Source organism: Peromyscus maniculatus, chromosome X (assembly GCF_049852395.1).
Source record: "Peromyscus maniculatus bairdii isolate BWxNUB_F1_BW_parent chromosome X, HU_Pman_BW_mat_3.1, whole genome shotgun sequence".
NCBI classification, from domain to species: domain Eukaryota; kingdom Metazoa; phylum Chordata; class Mammalia; order Rodentia; family Cricetidae; genus Peromyscus; species Peromyscus maniculatus.
In genome coordinates this window covers 24526078-24549381 of record NC_134875.1, presented here as the reverse complement: position 1 = coordinate 24549381, position 23304 = coordinate 24526078, and the positions used below count along the sequence as shown (strand labels likewise).

Here is a 23304-nt window from a genome sequence, read left to right as displayed (position 1 = left end):
GGAAGCCACATAATGCCAGGGTTCATTCTTGCTCATGGATCTAATGTTGATGTCTATCTGTCCTGCTACCTGAGACCATGTTGATGCAAGAGTTCTATATTTCCATCATGAAGATAGTTAATTTCCTAATCTCAACTACCGTAGTAAACTATGTTTCTATCCATTCTACGTGCTGCCAGCTGATAACTTGTGGATTTAATTGATCCCTGCTTGTTCTGTTACCCATATGGATGTCCATGATTGGAACCATAATACTTTTCATACTACTTCCGGTAGCAGTGTTGATGCTCATGGACTTGTAAACCACTGGACACCATGTTGATTTCCATGATATCTGTTGCTACAGGTGATGATGTTAATGTAAGTGATCCTTGTTGACAATGTATAGAATGGTAATTTCCAAGATTTAACCAACTTTTGGTAACTAAGTTGATATATATTATTCATGCTGCCACCTGCAGCCATACTGAGGTCATTGATCACTGATGCCTGTGCAAACCATGCTGATATTAATGAATGGAGCTCCCCTGCATTCCTATTGTTTCTGTAAGCCATGTTGATGCAATGGGTTAACATCATGATTGCCATAAATTCGCCAGCCCCTTATGGCTATGTTAAGCCCCTTTTTAGCAATATGTAGAATGGTAATTTCCAAGATTTAGCAAGCATGGGTCACTAGGCAGATATCCATAATTCATGCTGCAACCTCCAACCATGCTGATGTCCTTGACAGCCATTGCCACTGTTAACCCGGTTGATGTCTATGAATGCCCCTCCAATGCATTCCTCTTGTTTCTGTAAGCCTTGTTGATACATGAGGTCCTTGTTCCCATGAGATAACATTTTGATTGCCATGACCTCCTTGGCCCCTAATGATCATATTGTTGGAAGTGTTCTGTGTTGCCAACATAAAGAACGTAAATTTCAAGAATTGAAATACCAAACAAAACCAAGTTGATATCTGCAATATTTGCTGTCACCACCAAACAAGTTGAATTAATTTATCCCTGCGGCATCTGTTATATATGCGTATGTCCATGAGCAGACATACGATACAATTCCTACTATTTCTGGAAACAAGGTTGATGACAGCGTTCTTTCTTGCACATGGAACTTATTTTGATGTCTATCTGTCCTCCTACCTGACACCATGTTGGTACAAGAGTTCTGTCTTTCCATCATGAAGAAAATTAATTTCTCTGATCTCAAATACAAAGTAAACTGTGTGGCTATTCATTCTACATTCTGCCACCTGAAACCCTGTAGATATAATACATTCCTACTGCTTCTGTGAACCATGTGGTTGTCCATGATTGGAGGCACAATGCCACTCTTATTACTTCTGGAAGCAATGTTGATGCTAATTATCTTCTACCACTTAGCACCATGTTTTTATATGATTTCTCCTGCTACAAGTTACCACCTTAAGATAAGTGTTTGTTGTTGCCAGTTTATAGAATGGTAATTTCCAAGATTTAATTAACTTTTGGTAGCTAAGTTGATACACATAATTTATACTGCCACCTGCAGCCAACCTGACGTCATTGGTCACTGCTGCCTTTGCAAACAAGGTTGATATTAGTGAATAGAGCTCCCATGCATTCCTATTCATTCTAGAAGCCATGTTGATGCATGTGGTCCTTGTTACCATGGGATAGCACCTTGATGGCTTTGATTTCTCCATCCCCTCATGATCTTATTAATGTAAGTATTCTGTATTGCCAATATGAAGAATGTAATTTTCAAGAATTGAAATACCAATAGAAACTAAGATAATAACCAAAAGACATGCTGCTACGTCCAAATAAGTTGAGGTCTTTAAATCCAGCTGAGTCTTTTAAACATGTGCTTGGCCATGATTGGCACTACAATGCTATTCCTACTCCTTCTGGAAGCAATGTTGATGCTCATGATCTTCTTACCACTGGAAACCATGGTGACTTACATGATCTTTCCTGCAACAAGTGACAATATTAAGGTAAGTGTTCCTTTTTGGCAATATATAGAATGGTAATTCCCAAGATTTAATGAACCTTTGTTAACTTAGCTAATATCTCTAAGTCATGCTGCCACCTGCACCCATGCTGATGTCATTGAATGTTCCCTGTTGATGTCTAAGAAAGGAAGTGCCATGCATTCCTATTAGTTCTGTAAGCCATGATGATTCATGTGGTCCTTGTTACCATGAGATCACATCTTTATTGCCATGACTTCTCTGGCCCCTTATGACCATATTAATGTAAATGTTCTGTGTTGGCAACAAAAAGAATGTAAATTTTCAAGAACAAAAGTACCAACTGAAACTAGTTGATATCCAGAATACTTGCTGATGCCTCCAAACAAATTGAATCATTTATCCTTGCTACACCTATTGAACATGTGGATTTCATTAGCAGATAAATCATGCTATTTCTACTATTTCCGGGAGTCACATTGATGCCAGGGTTCTTCTTGCCCATGGATCTGATGTTGATGTCCATCTGTCCTGCTTCCTGAGACCATGTTGAAGCAAGAGATCTGTCTTTTCAACAAGAAGAATGTTAATTTCCCTGATCTCTACTACCATATTAAACTATGTGGCTATCCATTCAACATTCTGCCACCTGAAAACTTGTGGATTTAATGGATTCCTGCTGCTTTTGTTACCCATATGGATGTCCATGATTGGAACTATAATTCTTTCCTTACTACTTCAGGTAGCAATGTTGATGCTCATGGTCTTCTAAACCACTGGACACCATGTTGATATCCATGATCTCTGTTTCTACAGGTGATTATGTTAATGTAGATTTTACTTGTTTTAAATGTATAGAATGGTAATTTCCATGATTTAACCAACTTTTGATAACTGAGTTGGTACACATAATTCATACTAGTACATGCAGCCATGCTGACTTCATGGATCACTGATGCCTTTGCAAACCCTGCTGATATTAATGAATTGTGCTCCCCTGCATTTCTATTGTTTCTGTAAGCCATGTTGATGCAGGTGTTCCTTTATATCATGGGTTAACATCATGATTGCCATAAATTCTCCAGCCCATTATGGCCATATTCAGGCAAAAGTTTCTTTTTGGCAATGCATAGAATGATAATTTCCAAGATTTAACAAGCATTTGTAACTAAGCAGATATCCATAATTCATCATGCCATTACAAGCATGTTGATGTCATTGATCCCTGTTGCAACTTTTAACCCTGTTGATATCTATGAATGCACCTCCAATGCATTCCTGTTGTTTCTGTGAGCCATGTTGATGAATGTAGTCCTTGTTACCATGAGATAACATTTTGATTGCCATGACCTCTCTGGCCCTTTATGTTCATATGGATGGAAGTGTTCTGTGTTACTAACACAGAGAATGTAAATTTCCAAAAATTCAAATACCAACTGAACCTAAGTTGGTATCTAGAATATTTGCTGTCACCACCAAACAATTTGAATTCTTTCATCCCTGCTCCATCTCTTAAACATGTGGATGTCCATGAGCAGACATACAATGCTATTTCTACTATTTCTGGAAGCCACAATGATGCAAGGATTCTTTCTTGCCCATGTATCTGATGTTGATGTCCATCTGTCCTCCTACTGGAAATCATGTTGTTGTATATCCATCATGAAGAAAGTTAATTTCTCTCATCTCAACTACAACAGTAAACTGTGTGGCTATTCATTCTATATTTTACCACCTGAAACACTGTGGATATAATACATCCCTATTGCTTCTGTTAATTATATGGATGTCCATGATTGGAGGCACAATACCATTCCTACTACTCCAGAAGCAATATTGATGCTCATTATCTTCTTTCCACTGGATACCATATTCATTTCTATGATCTCCCCTGCTACAAGTCACCACCTTAAGGTAAGTGTTTGTTGTTGCCAATGTATAGGATGATAATTTCCAAGATTTAACCAGCTTTTGATTCCCATTGTTCATGCTGCCCCCTGCTGCCATGCTGATGTCATTGATCACTGCTGCAATTGCAAACCCTGTTGATATTAATGAATGGAGCTCCCATGCATTCCTATTAGTTCTGTAAGCCATGTCGATGCATGTGGTCATTTTTACCAAGGGACAACAGCTTGATTGCTATGAATTCTCCATCCCCTTAACACATTATTTATGTAAGAGTTCTGTGTTGCCAATATGAATAATGTAATTTTCAAGATTCGAAATACTAACAGAAATTGGGTTAATATCTTGAATACATGCTGCTACCTCCAAACAATTTGAGTTCATTAATTCTAGCTGAGTCTATTATAAATGTGCATGTCCATGATTGGAAATACAATGCTATCTATTCCTATGCTTCTTGGAAGCAATATTGATGCTCCTGAACTTCTTACCACTGGACACCATGGTGACTTCCCTGATTTCTCCTGCTTCAAGGGACCATGTTAAGGTAAGTGTACCTTTTTGGCAATATATAAAATGGTGATTACCAAGATTTAATGAACCTTTGTTGATGTAGCTGATACTTGTAATTCATGCTGCCACCTGTACCCATGATGGTGTCATTGACTCCTGCTGCCTCTGTTAACCTTGTTGATGTCTATTAAAGGACCTGATAGGAATTCCTAATGTTTTGCTAAGTCATGTTGATGCATTTGTTCCTTGTTACCATGTCATAATATCTTGATTGCCATGACTTCTCTGGACACCTATGACCATATTGATGTATATGTTCTGTGTTGCCAACATAAAGAATGTAAATTTCTTAGAACAAAAACACCAACAGAAACTAAGTTGACATTTGGAATAATTGTCACCTCAAAAAAAGTTGCATTCATTCATCCCTTTTGCATCTGTTAAACATGCAGATGTCCATGAGAAGACATACCATGCTATTCCTACTACTTCTGGAAGCTATGTTGATGCCAGGATTCTTTCTTGCCCATGGATCTGATATTGATGTCCATATGTCCTCCTACCTGAGGCCATGTTGATGCAAGTGTTCTGTCTTTTCAACAAAAAGGAATGTTATTTCCCTAGTTTCAACTCCCATATATACTATGTGGCTATCCATTCCACATTCTACCACCTGAAATCTTGTGGATTTAATTGTTCCGTGTTGCTTCCAATGCCCATATGGATGTCCGTGATTGGAAATATAATGCTTTTCCTACAACATCTGGTAGCAGTGTTGATGCTCATGGTCTTGTAAACCACTGGACACCATGTCAATTTTCATGATATCTGTTGCTACAGTTGATGATGTTAATGTAAGTGCTATTTGTTGCCAAAGTATAGAATGAAAATTTCCAAGATTTAACCAAATTTTGTTAACTACTTGATACACATAATTCGTGCTGCCACCTGCAGTCATGCTGATGTCATTGATCACTGCTGCCTTTGCAAACCCTGGTAATATTAATGAATGGAGCTCTCCTGCATTCCTATTGGTTCTGCAAGCCACGTTGATGCAGGTAGTCCTTTATACCATGGGTTAATATCTTGATTGCCATAAACTCTCAAGCCCCTTATGGCCATATTAAGGCAAGGGTTTTTGTTTGGCAATGTGTAGAATGGTAATCTTCAAGATTTAATAAGAATTGGCAACTAAGCAGATATCCCTAATTCATGCTACCATCTAATACCATGCTGATATCATTGACACCCGTTGCCACTGTTAACAATGTTGCTGTCTATGAATGCACCTCCAATGCATTCCTATTGGTTCTGTAAGCCATGTTGATGAGTGTGGTCATTATTACAGTGGGATAACACCTTGATTGCTTGAATTCTCCATCCCCTTATCACCATATTGATGGAAGTGTTCTGTGTTGCCCATATGAAGAATGTAATATCCAAGAATTGAAATACTTACAGAAACTAAGTTAATATCCTGAATATATGCTGCTAACTCCAAACAAGTTGAGGTCTTTAAACCCAGCTGAGTCTCTTAAACATGTGCATGTCCATGATTGGAACTACAATGCTATTCCTACTCCTTCTGGAAGGAATGTTGATGATCATGATCTTCTAACCACTGGACATAATGGTGACTTCCAAGATCTCTCCTGATATAAGTGACCGTATTAAGGTAAGTGTACATTTATGGCAATATATACAATGATAATTTCAGGGTGATTTAATGAACTTTTGTTACCTAGGCTGATATCTGTATTTCATGCTGCCACCTATACCCATGCTGATGTCTTTGACTGCTGCTGCCTCTGTTAACCTTGTTGATATCTACGAAAGGGCCTGACAGGAATTCCTATTGTTTCTGTAAGCCATGTTGATTCATATGATCCTTGTTACCGAGGGATTGAATCTTGTCTGCCATGACCTCTCTGGCCCTATATGACCATATTAATGTAAGTGATCTGTGTTGCCAACATAAAGAATGTAAATTCCGAAAAACAAAATTACCAACAGAAACTAAGTTGATATCCGGAATACTTGCTGTAACCTCCAAACAATTTAAACTCATTCATCCTTGGTGCATCTTTTAAGCATGCGAATATCTATGAGCAGATATATCATGCTATTCCTACTATTTCTGGAAGTCACATTGATGCCAGGGTTTTCTCTTGCCCATGGGTCTCATATTTATGTCTGTTTGTCCTACTACCTGAGAACATATTGATGCAAGAGATCTGTCTTTCCAACATGAAGAATGTTAATTTCCCTGATCTCAACTACCATAGTAAACTATGTGGCTATCCATTCTACGTGCTGCCACATGATACATTGTGCTTTTACGTGATCCCTGCTGCTTCCATTACTCATATGGATGACCATGATTGAAACTATAATGCTTTTCCTACTACTTCTGGTAGCAGTGTTGATGCTCATGTTCTAATAAACCACCAGACACCATGGTAATTTCCATGATTTATCCACGTTTGGTACCTGAGTTGGTACACATAATTCATACTACCACCTGCAGCCATGCTGATGTCATTGATCACTGATGCCTTTGCAATCCCTGCTGATATTAATGAATGTAGCTCCCATGCATTCCTATTGTTTCTGTAAGCCATGTTGATGCAGGTCTTCCTTTATAACATGGGTTAACATCTTGATTGCCTAAATTCTCTAGCCCATTATGGCCATATTAAGGCAAGGGTTCCTTTTTGGCAATGTGTAGAATGGTAATTTCCAAGATTTAACAAACATTCTTTACTAAGCAGATATCCATAATTCATGCTTCCATCTCCAACCATGCTGATGTCATTGATCCCTGTTGCCACTGTTAACCCTGTTGATGTCTATGAATGCACCTGCAATGCATTACTCTTGGTTCTGTAAACCGTGTTGATGCATGTGGTCCTTGTTACCATGGGATAACATCTTGATTGCCATGACCTCTCTGGCCACTTATGACATTTTTGATGGAAGTGTTCTGTTTTGCTAAGAATTTAAATACCAACTGAAAATAACTTGATATCTGGATCATTTGATGTCACATCCAAAAAATTGAATTCATTTATTCCAGCTGCATGTGTTAAACATGTAGATGTTCATGAACAGACATACCATGCTATTCCTACTATTCTTGGAAGCCACACTGAGGCCAGGGTTCTCTCTTGCCCATGGATCTGATGTTGATGTCTATCTGTCCTCCTACCTGACATCATGTTGGTGCAAGAGTCTTTCCATCATGAAGAAAGTTAATTTTCTGATCTCAACTACCAAAGTAAACTGTGTGGCTATCCATTCTACATTTTCCACCTGAAATACTGTTAACCATGTGGATGACCATGATTGGAGGCACAATTCAATTTCTACTATTCCAGAAGCAATATTGGTGCTCATTATCTTGTTACCACTGGGCAACATGTTGATTTCTATGATCTCTCCTCCTACAAGTCACCACCTTAAGGTAAGTGTTTGTGTTGCCAATGTATAGAATGGTAATTTCCAAGATTTAACTAACTTTTGGTAACTAATTTGATACACATGTATCATACTGCCACCTGCAGCCATGCTGATGCCATTGATTATTGCTGCCTTTGCAAACCCTGTTGATATTAATGAATGGATCTCCCATGCATTCCTATTGGTACTGTAAGCCATATTGATGCATGTGGTCCTTGTTACCATCGGATAACAACTTGATTGCTTTCAATTCTCCATCCCCTTATCACCTTATTTTTGTAAGTGTTGGGTATTGGCAATATGAAGAATATACTTATCAAGAATTGAAATACTAACAGAAACTAAGTTAATATCCTGAATACATGCTCCTAACTCCAAGCAAGTTGAGGTCATTAAACCCAGCTGTGTCTCTTAAACATGTGCATGTCCATGTTTGGAACTACAATGCTATTCCTACTCCTTCTGGAAGCAATGTTGTTGCTCATGATCTTCCTACCATTGGACCCCAGGTTGATTTCCATGATCTCTCCTGCTACAAGTGACAATATTAAGGTAAGTGTTCTTTTTTGTCAATATATAGAATGGTAATTTCTAAGATTTAATGAACCTTTGGTAATGTAGCTGATATCTGTAATTCAAGCTGCCACCTGCACCCATTCTGATGTCATTGACCTCTTCTTCCTCTTTTAACCTTGATAATGTTTATGAAACTACCTGTCTTACATTGGTATGGTTTGTAAGCCATGTTGATGCATGTCGTCCCTCTTACCATAGGATAACATCGTGATTGCCATTACCTCTCTGGCTCGTTATGAACATATTAATGTAAATGTTCTGTGTTGCCATCATAAAGAATGTAAATTTCTAAGAACAAAAATACCAACTGAAACTAAGTTGATATCTGGAATACTTGCTGTCACTTCCAAACAATTTGAATTCATTCATCCCTACTGGATCCTTTAGAAATTGATGTCTGTGACCAGACATATCATGCTTTTCCTAGTATATTTAGAAGCATGTTGATGCCAGGGTTCTTTGCTTGCCCATGGATCTCATGTTGATGTCCATCAGTCCGGCTACTAGAGACTATGTTCTGTCTTTCCATGATGAAGAAAGTTAATTTCCCTGCTTCCATCTACCAAAGTAAACTATGTGGCTATCCTTTCAACATGCTGCTACCTGAAACCTTGTGGAATTTATTGATCCCTGCTACTTCTTTTATCCATATGGATGTCCATTTTTAGAACTATAATGCTTTTCCTACTTCTTCTGGTAGCAGTGTTGACGCTCATGCTTTTGTAAATAACGACACCATGTTGGTTTCCATGATCTCTCCTGATATAGGTATTTATGTTAATGTAGGTGTTACTTATTGCCAATGTATAGAATGGTAATTTCCAAGATTTAACCAACTTTTGGTAATTAGTTGATACACATTATTCATGCTCTCACCTGCAGCCAGGCTGATGTTATTGATCATTGATGCCTTTGCAAACCCTGTTGATATTAATGAATGGAGCTTCCCTTTATTCCTATTGGTTTTGTAAACCACGTTGGTGCAGGTGGTCTTTTTTACCATTGGCTACCATCTTGATTGCCATAAATTCTCTAGTCCCTAATGACCATATTAAGGCAAGTGTTCCTTTTTGGCAATGTGTAGAATGGTAATTTCCAAGATATATCAAGCATTGGTTAATAAACAAATATCCATATTTCATGCTGCCATATCCTATCATGCTGATCTCATTGATCCCTTTTGCTACTGGTAACCCTGTTGATGTCTATGAATGTACCTGTAATACATTTGTTGTTTCTGAAAGCCATGTTGACGCATGTCCTTATTACCATGGGATAACACCATGATTGCTTTCAATTCTCCATCACCTTATTTATGTAAGTGTTCCTTTACCCATATGAAGAATGTAACTTCCAAGAATTGATATACTAACAGAAACTAAGTTAATATCCTGAATACATGCTGCTACCTCCAAACAAGTTGAGGTCTTTAATTTCAGCCTAGTGTCTTAAATATATTCATGTCCATGATTGGAACTATAATGCTATTCCTACTCCTTCTGGAAGCAAAGTTGATGCTCATGTTCTTCCTACCACTGTGATCTTTCCTCCGACAAGTTACCATGCTAATGTAAGTGTTCTTTTTTGCAACATATTGAATGGTAATTGCTAAAATTCAATGAACCTTTGGTAACTTAGCTGGTGTCTGTAATTCATGTTTACATGTGCACTCATGCTGATGTCATTGACCCCTGCTGCCTCTGTTTACCTTGTTGATGTCTATGAAAAGACCTTCCGGGCACTCCTTTGGTTCTGTAAGCCATGTTGATGCAGGTGGACTTTGTTTTAATGGGATAACATCTTGATTGCCATGACCTCTCTGGCCCCTTACGGCCATATTAAGGTAAGTGTACATTTTGCTAACAGGAAGAATGTAAATTTTCATGATCTGAAATACCAACTGAAGGTAAGTTGATATCCAGAATACTTGCTGATACCTCCATATAAATTGAATTCATTTATCCCTGCTGCATCTGGTAAATATGTGGATGTCCAGGATCCATTATCTTATGGAATTTCTGGCATTACTAGAAGCCATGTGGATGCCTGTGGTCCTTCTTGCCAGTATATTCCATATAGATTTCCTTGAACTCTTGCCACCTGTGACAATGTTAATGTTAAGTGTTCTGTGTTCTCAATGTGAAGAACATTAATTTCCAAGAATTTAACGACCAACTGAAACTATGTTGATATACAAAATACATGGTGCCACCTCCAAACATGTTGAAGTCATTGATCCCTTCTGCCTCTGTTGGACATATTGGTGTTTATGATTCTAATTATGATATTCCTAGTACATTTGAAATCCATGATGATGCCCATCATACTTGTACCAGTGGATACCATATTGTGTTTTATGATCTCTCCTGCTGTCTTTACCTTGTTAAATTAAATATTCTCTCACCAACATGAAGAATATTGAGTTCCAAGATTTAACCATTGAAATGTTAAGTTCCAAGATTTCCCTAATCTTGGAAACTAATTTTATATCTATAATTCTTGGTGTCATCTGAATCTATGGTCATTTTATTGATCCCTCTTCTCTTTGTTAACCATGTTGATGCCTATGATCAGAACTTTCATGCTATTCTTTTTTTTCATATATATATATTTTATAATACCATTCAGTTCTACATATCATTCATGGGTTCCCCTATTCTCCCCCCTCCAACCCCCTCCCCTTACCCCCAACATGCTATTCTTATTCCTTCTGGAAGCCATGTTGATTCCCCTGCTCCTTGTTACCTCTGGATAACGTCTTGATATTGGTTCCCTTGTGCCTCTGTTAACCAAATTGATGTCCATTATTTAATGACCTACCATGCTCTTAGTACTATTTCTGGAAGCCTTGTTGATGCTTGTGGTCTTTCTTACTGTAGATAGGAAATTGATGTCCATATCCATGGAGATATTCTGCTACCTGAGACCCTACTGATGCAAGAGTTCTGTGCTGCCAACGTGATGAATGTTAATTGCTATGATCTCAGCTACCATCTGAAACTGGTGATATTTACATGCTACCACCTGCAACCTTGGTGATGACATGGATACCTGCTGTTCTCTTTATCATGTTGATGATCTTTACTATGCTATTCTTATTGGTTTGAAGTCCATGTGGATGCCTTATGTTACGTTTTGTTCCTGGATAAGGTATTGGTGTTGATGTCCATGTTTTGTAATGCCACCTGAGTCCAAACTGAGGTAAGTATTCTGTGCTGCCCACATGAATAATGTTGATTTTCCTGATCCCACATGCCATCCAGAACTAATTTAATACTCCTGATGCATGCCACTGTAGGAAATCATGTTGATGTCACTGTTCTTTGCTGCATTTTCTAACCATGTTGATGTTCATCATCCAACCTACTATCCAAACTTTGTTGATGTTACTGATCTATGTTGTAGCTGTTAACCATGTTGAGGTTACTGAACTTTGCTACCACCTGTAACCATATTGATGTCAGCAGTGTACAGTGTCATCAGAAACAGTGTTGAAGTCATTTGTCCATACTGCTACCTTAGACCCAGTTCAAGTAAGTTTCCTGTGTCCCTCATGTGTACAATATTGATTTCTATGATCTGTCTGCCACCTGAAACTAAGTTGATATCCATGATCTATATTGACACAGGCAACCATGTTGATGTGAGTGATTCTCGCTGCCTCTCTTAACCTTGCTGATGTCCATGATTCGACCTGTCATTTGAAACTTTGTTGATGTCACTGATCTTTGCTGTTGCTGTCAATCATGTTGATGCTACTGAAACTTGCTTCCACTTGTAACCATACTGCTGTCTCTAGTCTGTTATCATGTGTGACATTTCTGAAATCAATGGTATATACTACCACCTGAGACCCACTTCTGGTAAGTGTCCTGTGTTGGCACTGCATACAATGTTGATTTCTGTGATTTGTCTGCCACCTGAAACTAAGTTGATGTTTATGATCTGCCACAGGAAACCAACCATGTTGATGTCACTGATCTTTGTTCCCTGTTTTGACCATGTGGATATCCATTATCTGACTTAACATCTGAAATTATGTTGATATCACTCATTCATGCTGCTGCTTATAACCATGTTTATGGCCATAGTCTTTGTTGGAATCTTAGACCTTGTGAATGTCCATTGTCCATGTTGCCACCTGAGTCCATGATGATGACCATGATGACTTTAGTCTTTGCTGCTGTCAGTCATAATATCGATGCCTCTGATTGGTGCTTCTACTGGGGACTAGGTCAATATGAATGATCTGAGCTGCCAACAGAAACTATTTTGATATCATTAAGCCATCCTTGGGCTGGAGACCATGTTGAAATCTTTGTCCTTGATGCCACCAAATACTTTGTTTATGTTCATGCTCTGGGTTGCATGATGAAGACCAGTTGGATATCCATGACCCAGCTGCTGATGGAGACTGTGTTGATGTCTGTGGTCATACTGCCACAAGAAGATATCCTGATAGTGATCTGTGATGCCTCCCTCAAACATGTTATGTTGGTGATCTGTGTTGATGTCCTGGACCAGATGGATGGCAGTTATCCATACCGTCACCAGAAATCTTGTGGACCATGATCCGTTCTGCTCCTGGAAACTCTGTAGAAGTCTATGATTCATTCTGCTGCTGGAAACCATGTGTAAGGCCTTGATCTGTACTGCTACTGCCTTCTATGGGCAAGGAACTTCTTTTGCAGTAGTACCAATGACTGTAGAATCATAACTGAAATTCAGATGGACATTGAAGGCTTCTGTGCCACCATCCCTCCAAAAAAGAAAATCTAGACAGGATCTAATTGGAGAGTTCTTGAAAGTTGTAATAAAAGTACTTAACTGTAGCTCTTCACAGTTGATGGCTTCAGGCAGGGGTTTGGAAAGAACACCTTTTTAAAGGGCTGGCTACTGCAAGTTTGCCCATGCTCTAATGAGTATAAGGAGAACACCAATTGGACTTGTTATATTGCATTTTTTCTATTCTGAGGGAGGATGCCACAAGGGTGAGAGGGTGGACCTGGGAGGAATGGGAATCAAGTGTGATTGAGGTATGTTGTATGACATTTTCAAATGATTAATAAAATATTAGGTTGGTAAAATAAAAAAAAGTGTGAAATAGTATGTATTTTAAATTTGGCCTACAACTGATTGCTTATTTTAACTATATGACTTGAACCACAGCCTAATTATCTTAGACATTGTTCTCGTGATGTAAAGAGACACCATGATCAAAGCGATTATTACAAGAGAAAGCATTTAATCTGGGGCTTGTTTTCAGTGTCAGAGGTTAAGACCATTATCATCATGGCGGGAAACATGCTGGCATGCCAGCAGACTCTGGAGCAGTAGTTGAAAACTATATCATGATCCATAGGCAGAGAGAGCAAAGACTTTGGACTTGGCATGGGCTTTTGAACCCTCACTGCCCACTCCCAGTGACACATTTCCTCCTAAAAGGCCCCACTTCCTAATTCAAGCATTCAAGTATATGAGCCTATGGAGGCCATTCTTATACAAACCACAACATTATCTTAGAGTACTTTTTAAAAATTTTTTAATTCTTTCAAGAGCTTATACATTTAGACAATATATTTTTATTTTATCTGTTGACCATTTCTTCCATTCAACTCCCTTAGTGGTCCCAGTATGTCATTTTCTCAACTTCATGCATTCTTTTTTTTTAATTAATAACCCTCTGAGTCCAATTAGTGTTGCCCATGTGCCCATATGTCTGAGTCAACCTACTGGAGCATGGACAATCTAACAGAGGCCATTTCTACAAAAGGAGTGACTTTCCCTTTCTCAGAAGCCATCAGTTGCTCATAGCCCCTCCAATGGTTTGCCATTAGACACATCCTTCACAATTCATGTTAGAACTTTAAAGAGTTTGATCTTGAGTAGGTAGACAAAAGTACTCTTAATTGGACTATGCAGCAGTTATGTTATTTACAGAAATCTGCATTTCAAATCTCTGACTCGGTTGTCTATTCAATTCTTTTTGCATGCTTTTCTGTGATATCCTCATGACTTTTGTTGAGTGAAGGGCAATATAGCAGATTCTTCCATGGTTGAGCTCTCAGTTTCTTTTACTCTGTATTTTGACCAGCTATGAGTCTTTGCCTTAATGGCAATACTGTGAAAAAGAAGTGTCTCAAGAGATATTGAGACCATTATTAGAAAAAGTACAGAGACAAACTAGTCAAACTAGTGGAAAAACATGAACTGTGAACCAATAGCTGAAGAGCCCCTGTGGTACTGGATTAGGACCTTTGGATAAGTGAGACAGTTTTAGCTTGAACTGAATTGGGGGCCCACATGCACTGGGACCAGGACCTGTCCTTAGTGCATGAGCTGGCTTTTTGGAACCTAGGGTCTATGCTGAGACACTTTGCTCAGCCTTGGTGCAGGGAGGAGGGGCTTGGACCTGCCTCAACTGAATCTACCAGGCTGGGCTAACTCCCCAGGGGAGACCTTGCCTTGGAGGAAGTGGGAATGGGGGTTTGTTTGGGTGGGAAACTGGGAGGTGGGAGGAGGGTGGACAGGGCAATCTGTGGTTGATATGTAAGATGAATAGAAAAATCTCTTAACAATTAAAACCAGAAAAAGAAAAAGAAACATCTCTGACCAAAGTTGAGAGTGTCCCAAATCTAAGGGTATAAACACAAATATTCAGAAGACAGATTGTAGCATGGCTATTAAATATAACAATAGCAGTGTGTCCACACCTAGTAGCTGTGATTTCCCTAGTTATAGGCTTTGGCCTTGTAAGTATGAAAGACCTCCTGTACAGTAGGCTTCATACTGAAGTAGAAGGTTCTTGGTTACTCTGTAACAGTCATGTCACTGTTAATACCAGTGGGCAAATTTCCCAAGCAGGCCAATATTGTAGCATGCAGGACCTAGCAGTGAGGGACACAATTTGTCTCTTGCTCTTTGCTGCTTCCATTGTACCTTCTGGAACTGTGTAAGCTAGCTAGAAAAACGTTGAGTGATGTGTAGCTAGAGTTTTCCTGCCTTGCCCACAGGCAGGACAATCCTTGTCACCTGCCAGTGCCACAGCCGCTCAGACACAACCAAGTAAACACAGAGACTTATATTTCTTTCAAACTGTATGGCCGTGGCAGGCTTCTTGCTAACTGTTATATCTTAAATTAATCCATTTCCACCAATCTATACCTTGCCACGTGGCTCATGGCTTACTGGTACTTTACATCTTCCTTGTTCTGGTGGTGGCTCCAGGCAGTCTCCTTCTGCCTTCCTGTTCTTTTATTTTTTCCTCTCTGTTAGTCTCGCCTATACTTCCTGCCTAGCCACAGGCCAATCAGTATTTTATTTATTGACCAATTTGAGCAACTTGACATACAGACCATTCCTCAGCACAGCCAAGTGCAGACCATCTCAGACACCTGCACTCAGGCCCCTGGTCCTAATCATCCTCTATGTGAACCTGCTGGGTAAAGCCATGAGGAACCCAAGAACAGGCTCCCACAGGACATACAGAACATCCTACAGCAGTGATGTCTTCAAATAAGTTTTACCATCTAGTTATATTTCAAAAATAAGAGCGGTGGCAGTTGCCTGCATTGTTTCAGGTGATTCTCTGACCAAAACTTGTAGGGAGGAAACTATGCTGGGCACACATTTTCATTTACTGACTAATACCTTTTGGAAACATCATTGTTCACATGTGGAGAAACCTCTTCTCCAAACACTTTTCAATAAACATTATATTTCTAATTAGCTTACAAACTCGTGTATTTCCACAAGGCTTCTGCAAATATCCATACATATATTTCAACATCCCATCCCCATCCTCACTTAAACTTTTAACCATATTATCCCAACCACCTATTTCTCATTACCTGTGTTCTACAATCCACTCTAATTATACAGTATATTACACAGGTGGCTATTTCATAGGTTTCTGTATAGTATTAGATACACCCTTCATTTTGATTAGGCATTCCACCACTCCTTCATTTTCCCACCCCACTCCTTTCAATGTTTTATTTATTTCCTCCTCCAGTATTTCCCATTTTCCTTATGTTTTAATATCTCCCCTCCATTTATGTGTATCTCCCCAAAGGGCTTCTTTCTTAAGTACCTGGGTTCCATGTAAAGTCCAGGTTAATGTTACACATACAGGATTCAAAGATAACATCCACATCTAAGAGAGAACATAGCATTTGTCTTCCTGATCTGCTTGTATTACTCAGGATAAGTTTTATCAGTTCCATACATTTAACAGTAAATCTCATGATTATAATTTCCTATAGGTTAGTAATATTTTATTGTGTCTGTGTGGCACAATTTCCCCTTAACCATTCTTCAGCTGATGGACATCTAGGTTGATTCAGTTTCCTATTGTGGATGGAGCTGCAGTGAACATCGATGCAAAAGTGCCTCTGTGGTAGGGGTACGAATCTCTTCTGTATGTATGCAAGAGTTCTGAACATAGTTCATATGGCAGTTCTGTTTTTATATTTTTCAGAAACCTCCACATTGATTTCCATAGCAACTACACCAGGTTGCACTCCCACAAAATGTAAATGTTCCCCTTTCATTACATCCACACCATGATTATCTATCTATGTATCTATCTATGTATCTATGTATCTATGTATCTATGTATCTATGTATCTATGTATCTATGTATCTATCTATCTATCTATCTATCTATCTATCTATCTATCTATCTATCTATCTATCTATCTATCTATCTATCTATCTATCATCTATGTGTCTCTCTGTGTCTGTCTGTCTGTCTGTCTATCTATCTATCTATCTATCTATCTATCTATCTATCTATCTATCATCTGTCTATCTATCTATTTATCTATTTATATAATTTCTGAGTGAGGTAAGATGAAATCTCAAAATTTATTTTTATGCATCTTAAAGAATATAATTTTATATTTACATTAGTTTATTTTAAATAATATATAATTACATCACTTCACCCTTCTTTCTCTTTCAATACCCCACATCCACTCTAATTGATGGTATATTTTTCTTTATTATTGTTACATATAAAGGTGCATGTATTTATAATTATAACCTGATGAGTCAATTTTTTTTAATCTCATGGCTGATCACTTTGTATTGAGTAACCAATTAGGGGGTCTCATTTCTTGACATGTAAACATTCCTTCTCTCAGCAGTCATTAGTTGCCTATAGTTCTTCTCTAGGCATGGGGAACCCTGTTCTATTTCCCCCTTACCATCATGCCCAGGTCTTATTTAGGCAGCAATACTGTTGCAATATCATGGGTATAGCTTCCTTTTCATTTTTAGGAGACACAATCCCATAGTAGAATTTCTTGTCCTCTGGCTCTTAAAATACTTCTGTTTCTTCTGTGATGTTTCCTGAATCCAATGTCAGGAGTTGTGTTATGTTTTAGATGTATTCTTTGGGCTTTGGCTCCTGACATTTTGTTTCTCTCTCTAGCATTACTTGTTCTTGTCCCGGCCTCTGTTTCATTCATTTGCTACACAGAGAAGTTTCTCTGATGAGGGCTGAGAGCTACATTTATCTATGGGTATAAAGGTAAGATTTAGAATGCAATTTGGAATTATATATCACCCCTGGTAAAGTGGTGTTAGTACTTAATCTAAGATACATGATCTCACTACCTCTGTGTATTTGGCTAGATTTCTAGTACTAGTAATCACTTTCAGTATTCTTCCCCTGCAACCTACCCTCAACCTGATCTCTCATGTTCCAACCACCACCCACCTTCAGTGCACCCATGAAATCTCTTCTATTTTTCCTTACCAGGGATATCCATGTGTCATCTCTTAGGCAATCCTTGTTACCTAGTCTCTCTGGATTTATGGATGTTAGCATGGTTGTCCTTTAGTTACAACTAATATCCACTTGTGAGGGAGTACACACCATGTTTGTCTTTCTGGGTCTGGGTTACCTCACTCAGGATTTTTTTTTCTAGTTCCATTCTTTTGCTGAAAATTTCATGATGTTGTTGTATTTAACAGCTGAGTAATACTTCATTATGAAGGTGTATCATATTTTCTTTAGCCATTCTTTGGTAGAGAGCCATTAGGTTGTTTCCATGTTCTGACTACTATAAACAAAGATGCAATGAACATAATTGAGCAACAGTCCTTATGGTATGATTGGGTATCCTTTGGGTATATGCCCAAGAGTGGTATAGCGGGGTTTTGAGGTAGTTTGATTCCCAATTTTCTGAGAAATTGACATGTTGATTGCCAGAGTGGCTGTACAAGATTGCATTCCCACCAGCCATGGAAGAGTGTTCCCCTTGCTCTACTTCATCTCCAGCATAATCTGTCATTTATATTTTTGATGTTAGCCATTCTGACAGGTGTAAGATGGAATCTCAGAGTCATTTTGACTTTCATTTCCCTGATGGCTAAGGATGTTGAACATTTCAGTGTTTCTCTGCAATTTGAGATTCTTCTTTTGTGAATTCTGTTTAGGTCTGTACTCCATTTTTCATTTGGTTTATTTGGTTTTATGATGTCTAGTTTTCTGGAGTTCTTTATATATTTTAGAGATCAGGCCTCTGTCAGATAAGGTTGGTAAAGGTTTTTTTCGCATTCGGTTAGCTGCCATTTTGTACTACTGACAGTGTTTTTTGCCTTAGAAAAATGTTTCAGCTTCATGCTGTCCCATTTGTTAATTCTTCATCTCAGTGTCTGTGCTACTGGTGTTCTTTCTATTCAGGAAGTTTTCTCCTCTGCTAGTTCATTCAAAGCTATTTCACACTTACTTTTTTATCAAGGTTAGTGTATCTGGATTAATGTTGAGGTCTTTGATCCACTTAGACTTGAGTTCTGTGCATGGTGACAGATATGGATCGGTCTGCATTCTTCTACCTGCTGACCTACAGATGTGCCAGAACATTTTTTTGAAGATACTTTCTCTTTTTGATCATATAATTTTGGTTTCTTTGAAAAAAAAAGCAGGTATCCATAAGTGTGTGGATTTATGTCTTCATTGTCATTTCAATTCTTTTGACCCACCTGGATGTTTTTATGCTACTACCATGCTGTTTTTATTACTATAGCCCTGTAGTAGAGCTTGAGATCAGGGATGAGGATACCTCTGGAAGTTCTTTTGCTGTACAGCATTGTTTTAGATGTCCTTGATTTTTTTGTTTTTCCAGGTGAAGTTAAGTATTATTCTTTCAAGTTCTGTAAAGAATTTTGTTGGAATGATGGTTGGAATTGAGTTTAATCTATAGATTGTTTTTGGTAAGATGGTCATTTTAACTTTGTTAATGTTACAGAACCATGAGCCCAGGAGATCTTTCCATCTTCTGATATCTTCTTTAATTTCCATCTTAAAAGATTTGAGGTTCATGTCATATAGGTCTTTAACTTTCTTGGTTAGAGTTACCATAATATATTTATATTGTTTGTGGCTGTTGGAAAGTGTGTTGTTTCTCTGATTTCTTTCTCAGGCTTTTTATCATTTGTATATAAGATGGTTACTGATGTTTTTTAGTTATCTTGTATGAAATGATGTGTTTATCAGTGTAAACATTACCTGGTAGTATTTTTATGGTTGCTTATGTATACCATCTTCCCTGCCTATTGTTTTCTTGCCATGGGAAACTTCCCTTCTGCCATCAGGGATCCCCAACTCAGAGCTCTTAAAAGCTTTGCTTCTGACCAGGGATATAAGAGTTAAAACCTCTCATTTAGAAAATATTTTGAATGAGGCTTCTGTTATCACACCCTGGATATCACCTGAAAACTTTTGGGACCAATCATTATGGATACAGGTCCTCTTTTTAACTAGGAAATGGGAAATGCAGGAAGGGAAAATCCCCAGGTTGCCTTTGTCCCAATGCTTTTGGGAATCATAGCATGTATAAAATCAGGCACTACAGAGGAGCCAAATTTGATATTGGGGGCTGCAGAAGGCCCCTGATGGCATTTCCCAATGACAAAGAGTTACCTTTCTGTCTCTTGTTGATCTGAATTAATTAGTCCAATGATATCCTTTGCCACACATTCTGCATATTTCAGAAAACTGGAGATTTCTGTTTGGATTGTCTCTAGAAAAAACATTGTTCTATAGTCAGAAGTTTTTCTGTGTACCACCTGGCCCACGGTCAGGACAAATCTCTCACCCACAGTCCCACAGCCTTTTATAAAATAATCACACAGAGGCTTAACATTATTTATAACAGCTTTGCCATTTGCTCAGGCTTATTACTGACAAGTTCTTACACTTAAATTAACCCCTAATTCTTATCTATGTTTATGTGTGTGGCTTGGTACCTTTTTTTCAGTTCTGCCTTCACATCTTGCTTCCTCTGTGTCTGGATGGTGGCTTTTGACTCAACCTTCCTCTTCCCAGAATTCTCCTTGTCTGCTTATCCTGCCTATACTTCCTGACTGGCTACTGGCCAATCAGCATGTTATTTATCATCAAAGCAGAGCAACACATTCACAGCATACAAGCAACATCACCCATCACTGTTCCTAGGAACATTTTGCCTACAATCCCTTTTCAAATGAACTTGGTTACCACAATGAAAACATCTGACATTTAAGTTTTCTTAAAATTTCTAAAAAATTCTTCTATCAAAGCAACATCATAAGTGTAACAGCCAATATCAGATTTCAGATCCATTCACCTATGGGTGTTGATCTTGCCTTTAAAGGCCTACTTACTTACCCTTTGCATTCTGAAATACCATTTTGAAAATCCAGAGATTCAATTGCTATTTGTCTGACTTCTGTATCTAATAACATTCTATTTAAGCTGAACTCAATCCTTATAAAGAATCATTGAAGTCTTCTTTTGAACCTTGTGTAATTTTAGTGAATGACTCAGTCATTTCCTGATTCTTCAACACTGTCCTATGCATTCAAAGATGCTATAGGGCATAGAACCAAGATGTGCTCATCAAATGTAGACTGCCTTTGCAAATCAGCATACTAGCCCTCTCAGAGAAGATGGTCTTGGGAAATTTCAATACCTCTAGACGTATTTCCTTGTCCTATGATGCTAGCTTCCTCTCTCCACGATGTTTTCCATTGTAACTGAGGACCAGCTTCCAATATTTCTTAGCTAATGCTTCTCAGTCTTGTGGAATAATTCTTTTCCAAGTTGCCCATGAGTGTACCAAATGCTTCACCAGTGCATACCTTATGAAACAAAAGCTTCCTAAAATTTCTTCAAATCTAACATTTTTACAGTATCCCAATTCACTTCTTGTAGACAATTTTCTAAATGGTCTTATTAAATAAAAAACATGGAGTCAAATATGGGGGTGAAAGGCTTAGAGATCAGGGAAATAGGAATAGCCACCAGCCAACCTTACTTTATCAGCTCTGTAGCTTCTAAATATGAGCTACTTCTTGTCTCACTCACACCTTTATTGCCTTGCTGTTCTGCCCTCTCATTGGCTATCTTAGCCCAGCTACATCACTTCCTTGTAACTGTCTGTCTGTACATACCTCCAGGTCTCTATGGTTGGTATTGGGATTAAAGGTGAGTGTCACCACACTTGACTCTCTTTCCTAGTATGGCCTTTAACACACAGAGACCTTGTGTGCTAAGTGATTGGATTAAGGGTGTGGGCTACCACTGACTGACTTCTATGTTTACTTAAGATGGCTTACTATTTCCTCTGATCTCATAGGCAAACTTGATTAAAGCACAAATAAAGTATCACCACAACTTCTGCATAACCTTGGGAGTGCCTATCTTTGGTGATCATTCTTCTATGATAACTGCATAAATTGAAGTTGGGCTTCTAATAACCCTGGGCCACTCCTCTTAGGTTTCATAATGCAATGGTTCAGAAGGTTCTTGTCTAAATTCCTTAGTCTGTATCTGAATATTTTCTTATTTTCATTAGATGGTCATTCTAATGCCTGTATCTTTTCAATCCTAAGTCCTTCTAAGTTTGGATCTTATCACTCAAATTTTTCCTTATCAGTAGTATATCTTTCTAAAGCTTGTATCATATAAATAGCAAGACTTTGTATCTTATCAGTCAAATGATCATATTTGGCAAAGTAATCAAACCACTTCTTTAAGGATAAAATATGAATTACCAGACTGATAATAAATACGATTTATATTACATCAATCCCAAGTAAGTTGTTTATCCCCTCATTTATTGTTTCTATTTGCAAGCCATCCAAAGTATCCCTAAACAGGGCACTAACTCCCTTCCTTGTGACATTTCTAATTGTTAACATGGGATATATTTTGTTTCTTTAAAATCTGTTTTTTTAAACCTAATTCCCTGTTTAAAACTTCCCAAGTATCTTTCCAGATCTGATGATGCTGACCGCATAGGAAGAGATATGTGGGAGTAATCAGCTACAGTGACGATGTTCAACTGTGCGTGCATGGAGGGCAGGTATGACAGGGGCCACTGTGGCTGCTCACTCATAATGCAGGGAATAGGGTATGTTTTCTGAGGAGCTAACATATGGAAACTGGTAGGGGAAATTTGTTTGGCTTGGCTTGGGATTGGATCACCCTTTCTGTCACTAGCTGTGGCTAACTGTTGATGCTCAGCATGGCTGGGTAGAGGACACTGGCAGTGCATGGCTGGGCCCCCTCAGCAGCTCGTGGCGGTGGCGGCAGCAGCAGCAGCAAGAGACTGAGTGCTGTGCAGGTTTCAAGATAGCTGAGCTACCCTGGGTTGTGGGGTTACCCACATAGAGGGAAGTGAGGGCATGGGCCAGCAGCAGGGCAGCTTGCCTGAGAAGTGTTTGGGGGCTGAGGGCAGGCAGCAGCTGAAGGCTGCTGTAGAAAGACTGCAACAGAAAAAACCCAGAATCGGAAAAACAGGTGTGGAGGCCTGTGTGGTGGGAGACAAAGGTGGCCACTGCAGCAGCAGCAGTGTGCCAGGTTCACCATCTTGGTGTGGTTTAATAATGGCACATTTTAG

The 23304-nt window shown here is 38.6% G+C and overlaps 1 long non-coding RNA gene across 3 annotated transcripts; it reads left to right on the top strand.

Moving 5' to 3' along the window:
* The first annotated feature begins 604 nt into the window (after positions 1–604).
* LOC143270705 (uncharacterized) lies at positions 605–13506 on the top strand. 3 transcript variants are annotated; one of them, XR_013047940.1, is made up of 8 exons: positions 605–6050; positions 7452–7838; positions 8344–8386; positions 10140–10253; positions 11290–11611; positions 11709–11943; positions 12040–12273; positions 12365–13506. It is a non-coding gene; the product is annotated as an uncharacterized LOC143270705 (long non-coding RNA). The 3 variants fall into 3 exon arrangements; XR_013047939.1 differs by having other exon boundaries at positions 10140–11611; XR_013047938.1 differs by lacking the exons at positions 605–6050; positions 7452–7838; positions 8344–8386 and having other exon boundaries at positions 9196–11611.
* Positions 13507–23304: the final 9798 nt, after the last annotated feature.